The sequence below is a fragment of the Urocitellus parryii genome, chromosome 6, assembly GCF_045843805.1.
Source record: "Urocitellus parryii isolate mUroPar1 chromosome 6, mUroPar1.hap1, whole genome shotgun sequence".
NCBI classification, from domain to species: Eukaryota; Metazoa; Chordata; class Mammalia; order Rodentia; family Sciuridae; genus Urocitellus; species Urocitellus parryii.
Genome location: NC_135536.1, coordinates 9,153,420 through 9,165,933, shown reverse-complemented (window position 1 = coordinate 9,165,933; position 12,514 = coordinate 9,153,420). Strand labels below are relative to the sequence as shown.

Genomic DNA, 12,514 nt, shown 5'->3' with positions numbered 1-12,514 from the left:
TTATCTAGGAAAGCAGGGAACACACATTCAAGAGAAATTCAAGAGACTCTCTAGGGGTTCTCAGGCTGCTCTTTTAATATGTGAATTTTTTTTTTTTTAGTTGTAGATGGACACCATACCCCTATTTTATTGTGTGCTGAGGATTGAACCCAGTACCTCACATGTGCTAGGCAAGCGCTCTACCCCTGAGCCCCAGCCCCAGCCCTAATATGACATTAAAGTTTGTTCTTTTTAGGGGCTGGGGCTGTAGCTCAGTGGCAAAGCGCTTGCCTTGCACATGTGAGGCACTGGGTTCGATCCTCAGCACCACATAAAAAATAAATAAAGATATAGTGTCCACATACAATTAAAAATTTTTGTTCTTTTAGATACACATGTCAGTAGAATGTGTTTTGACATACATACATGAAGTTCCCATTCTTGAGGTTGTACACGATGTGTAGTTCCACTGGTTGTGTATTCATAGTTGAACACTGGAAAGTTGTCTGATTCATTCTACTGTCTTTCCTATTCCCATCCCCACTCCCTCATTCCCCTTTGTCTAATCCAATGAACTTTTATTCTCCCCTCCACCACCCTTATTGTGTATTATCATTTACAAATCAGAGAGAATTTGGCCTTCGATTTTTGAGGGGATTGCCTTATTTAGTATGAAAGTCTCCAGTTCCATCCATTTACTGGCAAATGCTATCAATTTCATTCTTCTTTATGGCTGAGTAATATTCCATTGTGTGTGTGTGTGTGTATATATATATATATATATATATATATATATATATATATATATATATATCACATTTTCTTAAGCCTTTCATCTGTTAAAGGGCATCGAGGTTGGTTCCATAGCTTGGCTATTGTGAATTGAGCTTCTATAAATGCTGATAAGGCTGCACCATTGTAGTAAGTGGATTTTAAGTTCTTTGGGTAGATACGGAAGAGTGGAATAACTGGGTCAAATGGTGGTTCCATTCCAAGTTTTCTAAGGAATCTCCATACTGCTTCCCAGAGTAGTTCCACCAATTTGCACTTCACATGTGCTAGGCAAGCGCTCTACCCCTTCAAGCGGGGGATCCTCAGGGGGCATTACTTTGGTGTACAGTGTAGGTGTACTTCCCCCCCCCCCACACATCCTCACCAACACTTATTTTTACTTGTATTCTTGATAATTGCCATCTGACTGGAATGAGTTGGAATCTCAGTGTAGTTCTGATTTGCATTTCTCTAATTGCTAGAAGATGTTGAAGATCAGTGCTCTACCTGAGGTGTGGGTGGCAAAGATTTTCTCCCATTCTGTAGGCTCTCACTTCATATTCTTGAATATTTCCTTTGCTAAGGAGTTCTTAGTTTGATACCATCCCATTTATTGGTTCTTGATTTTCCTTCTTGTACTTTAGAAGTCTTGTTGAGGACGTCAGTTCCTAAGCCGACACGATGGGGAGTTGGGCCTACATTTTCTTCAAGTAGCTCAGGGTCTCTGGTGTAACACCTAGGTCCTTGATCCACTGTGAGTTGACTTTTGTTCAGGGTGAGAGATAAGGGTTCAAGTTCATTCTGCTACGTGTGGATTCCCAGTTTCCCCAGTGCCATTTGTTTGTTGAAGAGGCTTTCTTTTCTCCAATGTATGTTTATGGCGCCTTTGACTAGTATGAGAACTGTATTTATGTGGGAGTGTCTCTGTGTCTTCTATTCTGTTCCATTGGTCTTCATGTCGTTTGGTGCCAATACCACAATATTCTTGCTACTATAGCTCTGTAGTCTAACTTAAAGTCTGGTATTGTGATGCCTACTGATTCGTTTTTCTCACTAAGGATTGCTTTAGCTATTCTGGGCCTCTTATTTTAACAAATGAATTTTATGACTGCTTTTTTTCTATTTCTACAAAGGTTTTCATCGTAGAGGTCTTCCACCTCTTTTGTTAGATTCCCAAGTATTTTATTTTCTTTGAATCTATCGTGAGTGGGAGAGTTTTCCTAATTTCTCTTTCAGTCAGTTCAGCAGTGGTGTATAGGAACAACTGATTTATGTGTGGAACCTCCTCTTTTAAATGAAACAAGTGAGGGGTGGGCATGGTGAGGTATGTGAGGATGACATCAGTCTGGTGGTTCTCAGGTCTTGAGAATCAGATAATGGAGACAACACTGGAAACTCTCCTAAGTTAGGTTCCTTTATATATTGTCTCCTTGTCTCTCGACTTAATGTATTTAGTGGATAATTAACAGTGCACAAGGTAATTTTCATAAGTGGGTAGATCTGGGTAACTTTAAGATTTGCATCCAGGTGCAATGTCACACACCTGTAGTTCCAGCGATTTGGGAGCCTGGAGAAGGAGACCATAAGTTTGAAGCCAGCTTTAGTGAAACCCTGTATCAAAAGGCTGGGGTTGTAACAGTGGTAGAGTGGGTTCAACCTCCAGTACCAAAAAAATAGAATGCATAGATTTCCCCAAAATTTGCAAGTGATAGTACTGGGAGACAGACTGAGGAAAGACAGGCCTTGAATGATATGCAGAACCTCAGACTAAAATTCAATTCTCTTGGGGCTGGAGCTGTGGCTCAGGGCTAGAGCACTTGCCTGGCATGTGTGAGGCTCTGGGTTCGATCCTCAGCACTGCATATAAATAAATAAATAAAATAAAAGATCCATTGACACCTAAAAAATATCTTAAAAAAAAAAATGCTATCTTTGTCTTTTGTCTCCTCTCCACCTACCTTTGATTTCTCTGTCCTGCCTCAGGCTGAGCAACTTTCCTTTTTTGAGGGGCTGGGAATGCCACGCAGGGTCTCACCCAAATTAGGCAAGTGGTCCACCACTGAGTTACCCCCTCGGGCCCTAGATGTTGGTTTTATAGACAGAAAAAGCCTAAGAAAGCAAAAACAAGGAACAAGAAGGGGACTGGTCATTTCAGAGTGACTCTAACTAAAGGACAAGGAGGCAGAACAACAGACAACTGATTGGTTGACACCAGGTTACTTTAGGATTGGGGGGTTTTGTTTTGTAAAGATGAAAGCTGAGGGAACTTCAATTTCATGCTGCTGGAACTGGATTGTTGGTAATTTTGGCATCTCTTTCCTGATTCCTGGGAAAGTCAGATAATTGTTTCTTTTGGTGGAACTTTAGTAAGCACCTTCATTTTGGGTTTTAGTCTAGTCTGTTGAGGCTACTACAGGAGTTTATTCTAACACAATGACCTTAAACTTTTATTTAACAAAGGGGGATGAGAATTTAATGAAAGGACAACTCAATAATATGGTATTCATTAGATGGAAGTGCTTCTGCTATTATTCTTAGTAAACAATTCTTTTTTTTAATTTTTATTTTATTTTTTATTGGTTTTTCAAAACATTACAAAGCTCTTGACATATCATATTTCATACATTAGATTCAAGTGGGTTATGAACTCCCATTTTTACCCCAAATACAGATTGCAGAATCACATCGGTTACACATCCACGTTTTTACATATTGCCATACTAGTGACTGTTGTATTCTGCTACCTTTCCTATCCTCTACTATCCCCCCTCCGCTCCCCTCTTCTCTCTCTACCCCATCGACTGTAATTTATTTCTCTCCCTTGATTTTTTTCCCTTTCCCCTCACATCCTCTTATATGTAATTTTGTATAACAATGAGGGTCTCCTTCCATTTCCATGCAATTTCCCTTCTCTCTCCCTTTCCCTCCCACCTCTCGTCCCTGTTTAATGTTAATCTTTTTCTCATGCTCTTCCTCCCTGCTCTGTTTTTAGTTGCTCTCCTTATATCAAAGAAGACATTTGGCATTTGTTTTTTAGGGATTGGCTAGCTTCACTTAGCATAATCTGCTCTAATGCCATCCATTTCCCTGGAAATTCCATGATTTTGTCATTTTTTAGTGCTGAGTAATACTTCATTGTGTATAAATGCCACATTTTTAATCCATTCATCTATTGAAGGGCATCTAAGTTGGTTCCACAGTCTAGCTATTGTGAATTGTGCTGCTATGAACATCCATGTAGCAGTATACCTATAGTACACTCTTTTAAGGTCTTCAGGGAGAAGAAGGGCAATAGCTGGGTCAAATGGTGGTTCCATTCCCAGCTTTCCCAGGAATCTCCATACTGCTTTCCAAATTGGCCGCACCAATTTGCAGTCCCACCAGCAATGAACAAGTGTACCCTTTTCCCCACATCCTCGCCAGCACTTGTTGTTGCTTGACTTCATAATGGCTGCCAATCAGTAAACAATTCTTTAAAAAAAAAATATCGAACACTTCGTGAATTTGTGTGTTATCCTCGGACAGGGGCCATGCTAACCTTCTCTGTATTGTTCCAGTTTTGGTATATTGCTGCTGCTATGAGCACTGCTTTAATAACTTCTAAATACAATTTCTGATTAATTTTGAAAAGTATTGGCCAAGTGAACCCTCAAACTTTATTCTTAATAAAAATCTCCAAGTCATACAGTATCTCGGACTGTTATCTCCTAAATGATACCAGCTACAATCCAAGTAGCTCCCGATATATGAGGAGGTTCTGCTCTCAACAACATTTTTTTTTTTTTTTTTGGTTTCATACACTGTGGACTTTGTAAACCAGCTTTGGAATTCATCTCTTTATGACCTTGTTCTGTTTAAAGTGCTACCTGAGGCAGGAGGATTGCAAGTTGCAGGCTAGCCTCAGCAACTGTTAGACCTGAATCAACTCAGGAGACTCTGTCTCAAAAGTGTCCCTGGGTTGGGGCTGGGGATGTGGCTCAAGCGGTAGCGCGCTCGCCTGGCATGCGTGCTGCCCGGGTTGGATCCTCAGCACCACATACCAACAAAGATGTCGTGTCCGCTGAAGACTAAAAAATAAATATTAAAATTCTCTCTCTCTCTCTCTCTCAAAAAAGTGTCTGGGTTCCATTTCTAGTACAAAAAAAAAGCTACCTGAATAGGGGCTGGGGTTGTGGCTCAGTGGTAGAGTGCTCGCCTAGTGCAGGTGAGGTACTGGGTTCGATGCTTAGCACCACATAAAAAAGACATTGTGCCCACCTACAACTAATATATATATATATATATATATATATATATATATATATATATATATAAAACTTTTTTTTTAAAAAAAGACTACCTGAATAATACTTAAGATATCAGTAGGCTGGGTGTGGTGGCACATGCCTGTAATCCCAGCAGCTTGGGAGGCTAAGACAGGAGAATCAAAGCCTGCCTCAGCAATAGTGAGGCACTAAGCAACTCAGTTGAGGCCCTGTCTCTAAATAAAAATACAAAATAGGGCTGAAAACAAAAACAAAAAAAAGATACCAGTACAACACATCTTCTCAGCAGTCAGTAGAAAACACTGGCAATGAAGCCAAGGGCCCATGGTAGTGTACACTCCAACAGCTGGAGATAGTGCTGCAAGCTTAGTCCTTGTCTCTGATGCCAACCCATGAGGAGGACTCGGTTTTGAGAAAAAGAAAAGAGAAGGTTTATTGCTTTACTAGCAAAGGAGAAATACTGGGGACTCCTGTCCCAAAGTCTGTGATTCTGCCCATCAGCAGGAAGAGGGGCTTTAAAGAGGTGACTGAAAGGCTGCATTCCAGGCACTCTCTGTGAGAGCTGTAACTCACTGGTTAATTTGGGAGGCAGTCATTTCTGAGATCTTCTGGTGCCGTCCCCAGAGTTTGGATTATTCCTATGGTGGTGAATCCTCAGAGACAGCTAACTCTGCCTGGGATGGGAAGGAAAGGTGACCCTGTTTCCCCTGAGATTAGGGAGGAGCAGGGAGAGAGGAAGAGAAAGAAACATGTTCACTTAAAAAATAAGTTGCAGTGGCAGAGAAGCAAGGGCTATATTCAAAGCATAAAGTGGACCACTGTTACAGAGGGACATTAGGACAAGTGAGACAAGGGTCACGGTCCAGCGACTCTTATATACTGGTAACTGGCCTCATCACTCCTCGCTTCCTTGGCTAAAGTTATATTCTTAATTGGGTCCTAAATGTGACAGGTGAATACCTTGTGAATCACTCACGTGTGAAACTTGAGTTGGAGTAGTGGGTGGGTGTGCTTAAGGTCCTACCAGAGCTGAAACATGACTCCAACCTATGATTCTTGCCTTCAGAATTCTTAATCTCTATTTTTGGCCCAGATCTTTTCTCCTCAGCTCCCAAAGCACATTTTAACGCCTAAAAGCCATTTGGGAAGGCCCCACAGCACTTCCAAATCGATACTCAAACTAGGCTCCGGATCTCAGGCACTCACCTTGTTCCCCTCCTGCTTCCAATTTCATTTACTGGTAGCTGCATCCATGTTGTCACCCTTCTTAGAACCTCTGAAGTCATCTTTGTCTTCTCCTTTCCAGGATAAACTGTGCCTCGTAAATCTCTCTCAAACTGTCCCCTTTTTCCTTATTTAAGCATCATCATCCCTCACTCACCTGAACTGGTAAGAACTAACTCATACCTTCACAACTTCCCCCGTTCAGATTTATTCCCTCCTACACTTTCAAAAATACAAATGAAATCTCACTCCTGTTACAAAACCTTCCATGGCTCTCCTATTCACAAAAAGGCAAAATCTACATCTTTTAGGGTAGCTTTAGGTCTCAGCTACTCTGAAAAGCCTTGACTTCTTTGACCACACTATTTGGAGTTGATCTCCCCTCATTCTGTCACTTTGTATGTTTTATTTATGGCTCTTAGCACACTCTGTAATTCCCTTGTCTGTTTATGAACTTATTATTTGTCCTCCCTCACCCTTTCTGTAAGGGCTATGTGGGTCTGTGATTTTTTTTTTTTTTATCTATTTTATTTTGGTACAGGGGACTGAACTCAGGGTACTCAACCACTGAGCCACATCCCCAGCCTTATTTTATATTTTTATTTAGAGACAGGGTCTCACTGAGTTGCTTGGTGCCTTGCTAAGCTGTTGAGGCTGGCTTTGAACTTGTGATCCTCCTGCCTCAGCCTCCTGATCGTCTAGGATTACAGGTGTGTGCCACTGTGGCTGTGATTTTATTTTTCAAAGTGAAAAGTAACAGCCCACGCCCCCCAGCACAGTCATGGCACAGGGTAGGCACACAACAACCAGGTGCTGAATGAAAGGCCCTCATCTTCAACCTCTCACTTTCAGCTTTCTTTTGACTACTCCCCACAACATTCCTTGTTGAGTTACTTCAAAAATCTCTTTCTCCAAATAAATGTAAAATTATTTGCACTTTTCTATTTTTTAATTGTTTCCTTTACTTAACGTGCCCTTCTTGCCTGTCTGTCCATTTTTCCTCCTGCCTCAGCCTCCCTGGTTGCTAGAACTGCAGGTGTGAACCACCCCACCCAGTCCAAATCCTGACTTTTCTATCAGGATATTTCAAAAGTTACAGCTCATGTGACATCTACCTTGACTCCATCCCCTTGTGTAGTTCTTTGTAAATGTCTCCGGCATGTAGAATGATACCTAGCACATTCTAGGTACTAAATAAACATTCACCACTTCTGCTACATTGCTACCTCCCTCATTCTAGGGAAGGCGGAAACAGCTTATTTGGAACAGCTGTAGGCCAAAACCACAAAGGTTTAATGTCCACCTGTTTCTTTTTCAGTATTTTCTGAGATGCCTGGAAAAGGACAGTATGAGCTGAAGTTCCCATTCTTTAATTAATAAAGCACACCTTGATTAGCATCTGGATGGCCATCTTAAGTGACAGCCACCATTTTAAGGAAAAGTTTCACTTTCCCACCCAAGGGCCTTTCTGAGAAAGGCTCACCACTCCCTCATGCCAACCCAACCCTAACCACCTGCAGTAGGACCGGCTGGTCTCTGATTCCTGAGCCTGCCCCATAAAAGTCCTGGAACCCAAGCCTGTTTGCCTCTCTCCACTATAGAGATGGCCTTTATTTGTCACGCTGACAAACCCTTGTGCGCAGCTCTTTCATTTCTCGCATACCCATCTCTCGTTCCTTGCTTTCCCTTCATTCTGGTGCTGAAACCTGAGATCGGGATCCCCAGTGTGCCCACTCCCCTCTTCGAGGGTCACTGAGCATCCCCTGGGCCCCAATCCAGATTCCATCAGGAGACCAGGCCCCCCATTCTGCCAAATGTCCTCTCCACACCCACCACTGGACATTGCAGATAAGACCCTGTTCTCTAGTTGACCTAAATGACCTACAGGTCCTGGGACTCCCAAGGTTACTGTGTGGTCGGGGATATCCCCAGCTACGGCTGATCCCTACTGTTGACCGGGTCTATAGCTGGCCTTTTATTTGAGTTCTGGGTTTTGAGAAAAAAACCACCAAGTGTGATTGGGAGTTAATCCTGGTGAGATGATCTCTCAGCCTTGGGTTAATCTCCATGGGCTTCTGCCCCTTCTACATAGTCCTGGCCAGGTGCCCAAGTGCCTCTACAGGGTCCTGCCCCAATGCTTACCCAGCGGTGGTGACAACCCCCTGAGCGTAACCCTCCTCTTGACTAGGTGATACTAGAGATTGGGGGACACCCCACCTCTAAACTCACCACGGGCAGCTCCTCATCCATTCCCTCCCACAGTCTCCCAGGCTGCCTCCTGGCTAACTTAGGGTCTCTCTCACCCTGGACCTAAACCCCCCAAAACTTATCCGCTTGTGCAATTAGATCTGGCCTCAAGATCCTTTGGACAATGACTCTAAGTGGCCACTTAACGGCACTCTAGATCCCAATATTACCAGAGGCCTTTTCAACTATTGTGAGCGTTCTGGAAAATGGAAAGAGATATCCTATGTTCAGTCTTCTCCTCTCTGCATTCCAAGCCCTCTCTCTGCAACTCCTGCACAAGTCCTCTGAGCTCTCACCTCCCCTAAGTCTGCTTCCAAAGGGACAGAAGATCCTACCCAGGACTCCTTCTCCTTCGACCCAGCGTTTGAACCCCTGCCCTGCCACGATTCTCTTTCTAATGAAGCCTCTGGGCCACTGTCCCCTGGGCCCCTCCGCCCTCCTGTCCTCCTACCACACATTCATGGGCTGCCGCTGCCCAGCCTGCATCTCTGTGTCCTCTACTCGAGGTGGCTGGGTAGATGGTGTAATCCAGATTCAGGTGCCTTTCTCTTTGTCAAATCTTTCACAATAGAAAAGGAGCTTGGGTCAGATACTTCAAGTCCCACTTCAAGTGCACATATCAAAGAGTCTCTGTGTCTGACCCATCACAATTTGACCTTCCCTGACGTCCATATGATCTCCTTCCTGCCCGAGGAGCACGGTGAGTTTGGGAGCAAGCTAGAAATTATGCTGACGGGGACGTCAGACCTCCGCTGCCCATCCAATCGGCACTGACGGGATCCCTATGGCTATCAATTGTGAAAGGCTCCAGGAGATCTTCCCAGATAAGAGTGAAAACCCTTCAGCATTTCTAGACCACCTGACCGAGGCTTTATTACAACATACTAATCGGGACCCCGAGACTCCAGATGGGAGACAACTCTCATGACTGCTCTTTCTCCCAGAGTTTCCCCGATATTAAGGCCAAACTAAGGCACCTCGAGAGGGGGCCCCTAACTCCCCAAGCTGAGGTGGTGGGAGTGGCCTTTAGGGAGTATAACGGGAGAGAGGAGAAGGCCTGGGAGCAGAAATATCAGATGCTCGCTCAAGTTGTCTGTCCAGCTTCAGCATCTGTCCCTGGTTCCACTGGCCCACGGAAGGATCCCTCAGGACCACTTGGACCCTGTTTTAAATGTGGTCAGCTGGGTCACTGGGCTTGTACCTGTCCCAAGCCTTGCAAGCCTACGGGCCCTTGTCCTAAATGCCATCAGGAGGGACAGTGGGCCATTGACTGTCCCCAAGTTCTTGTGGCTCCCAGCCACCCAGCCCTTCTGGCTCCCCTTTCCAACTCTTAAGACTGACTGCAGAGGACTGGGGAGGCCCAGGTCCCCATCACCTGACCAGTCCCTTCACTCCGCGGGAACCCAGGGTAACTGTGCATTTCAGGTGGGCCTGTCTCCTTCCTCCTAGACCCTGGGGCTACATATTCAGTCCTCAAGGAGTCCTGGGGCTACCACTCGCTCTATGACCTCTGTTGTGGGGTAGAGGGCAAACCTTACAACCCTCACAGACACTCAGCCTTGTTTGCACTTTTGGCTAATTTTTACCCCTCCTTTCTGGTCATTCCACAGTGCCCTGTTTCTCTATGGGAAGGGACATCCTGACAAAGTTGGGGGTGACACTTTCCTTTTCCCCTCGTATACACTTCCATCCAGACTCACCTGCTGCTCCCCTGATCCTCACCCTCACCTTAGGACCGTCCTCTATTCCATCTGCCAGTGCCTTCCCATTACCCCTTCCCAGGTGGACCCTACTGGCTGGCATCGCCTCACACCCCGAGGCCATTCACGTCGTCTCAAACCCCCCTCCATTTTCTGGCCCAATCACAACACCTGCTGTCCCTCCTTGCTGACGCTGCTCTCTCTTTGCAGAGTAGCCTTGTCAGGCTCCTGACAATAAACCTGCTTCTTACGCCAGGTGGGTGTGTGACTAGTTCTGCGCCACTTTTCTTTCATTGATGCCGGTGACTCCATCAGTTCTCCCATCAGCTTTGCTCTCCCCTCAGGGATTTGGGCTGCTTTGGGATCCTGGCCTGAAGGCCCAGGACAGTGACCATACACCTTCTGCCATTCACCTGGCGCTCTTCTTCATCTACACTCCAGCCTCATTGGGTCCTTAATCTTCATAACGTTTGCAAGCGCTCAGGAAAATGGCAGGGAACCCCTGATGTGCAGGCTCTCTCCTTTCTCACTCTTAGCCTTCCCTGGGCTCCTCCTGCCCACCGCCCTGCCAGCTTCTACTTGCCACTAAAGCTCTGGATTCTCCAGAGACCCTACTTCTAGACAAACAAGGGATGCAGAACCCTCCTCCCTGCTTCTATGGGCACAGTACATTGTAAAGCCCTGGGCAGCAATGTCCCTGGCCAAGGCCACACTGAAATACAAAGGGCAGACTCAGCAGGCTTGATAAAATGCTTAAAACTTTTTTTTTTGTTTGTTTTTTTTTTAAATGCTTAAAACTTAAAAAAAAAAAGTCAATTTAAATTTTCCCTTGGCTGCAACACAGAATGACTTCAAAATTTTCTCCCTCTCCCTCCTCCCTATCTCTTTCTCTCATATCACTTTAATGAAGTAATTAATGGTCATATCATTTTTTTCTTAGGACTAACTAACACTCCATTTGGCTCAGAGACCAATTTACAAAGTTGGCTCTTAAAAGTCCTTGCTTAGCATCTGGATGGCCATCTTAAGTGACAACCACCATTTTAAGGAAAAAGTTTCACTTTCCCACCCAAGGGCATTTCTGAGAAAGGCTCACCACTCCCTCATACCAACCCAATCCCTAACCACCAGCAGCTGGGCTCTGATTCCTCAGCCTGCCCCATGAAAGTCCTAGAACCCAAGCCTGTTTTGCCTCTCTACTATAGAGAGATGGCCTTTATTTGTCAGCACTGACAAATAATAAACTCTCCTGTGTATGTCTGCCTGATCTCTGCCTTTCATTTCTTACTTACCTGTCTCTCATTTCTTGATTTCCCTTCAGCTCTTAATCTAATAAGTTTTAAAAGTGATAAGGCCTTCACTCATTTATTCTGTGTACTGTCTTGTCTATGTGTGTGTATCAAAACCAACATATAGGGCACTCATAAACTAAAATTAAAAAATGGATCCAAAAAAACCTCTAGCCAAACTATAAACCAGCTTTTGTTACAGGAATACCACCAATTCCTCACCAAAATTGGGCCGCTGGGGACTGCATTCCACCACCACTCAGACAATTCTCTCTAGCGACAATAGTTAACCTAGATCTTGGCCCAGCACCAAGACTCTCGACCTTCCCATCCCTTCCGCTGGGCAAGTTCACTCTCAGGTCTTGGTTCTCAGCTCTTCAGCAGAGCTCACAAAAGCCCTGGCCAGGCAACAAGACTCTCTATGGGCAAACCCCGGGACTAGGGAAATAGTAGGTGACGACTCCCTTCTCTCAGTCCCAGAAAGGCTTCAGCCCTGGGGCTAGTGAATTGGGTGGTGACCACCCCTTCCAATGTTGACCCCTCTCTCACTCTTGGTTTGTCCTAGAGCAGGAGACGTCTTCCTCTAGCCACTCCAGCACTCCAACTCACCATGGGGAACTCCCAATCCAGAATCCCACCTGACTCACCTCTTGGCTGCCCCCTCCGTTTGGCTTCTGATTAATTCAACTTTCCACTCAGTCATAGCCATTCTATGACTTGGACAATGGTCACCTACATCCCGTGCCCCTAATGAGGGATTTAAATGCCGCCCCTTCCCAGCAGGTAGAAGTTAAAGAAGATTGACCTACATCCCTGTTTCCTAAGAGGCCCAATAAAAAACAAAAAAGTGGGGACTACAAGATCCTTGCTTAGCATCTAGAAGGACATCTTAAGTGACAGTCACCATTTTAAGGGAAAAGTTTCGCTTTCCCACTCCCTCATACCAATTCAACCCCTAACCACCTGCAGTAGGATCCTGAGCCTGCCCCATAAAAGTCCTGGAACCCAAGCCTGTTTTGCCTCTTTCCACTATAGAGAG

The 12,514-nt window shown here is 44.8% G+C and overlaps 1 non-coding gene across 1 annotated transcript; it reads right to left on the bottom strand.

Moving 5' to 3' along the window:
- Positions 1–4,230: 4,230 nt before the first annotated feature.
- LOC144255501 (U6 spliceosomal RNA) lies at positions 4,231–4,335 on the bottom strand. Its single transcript, XR_013343799.1, has one exon. It is a non-coding gene; the product is annotated as a U6 spliceosomal RNA (small nuclear RNA).
- Positions 4,336–12,514: the final 8,179 nt, after the last annotated feature.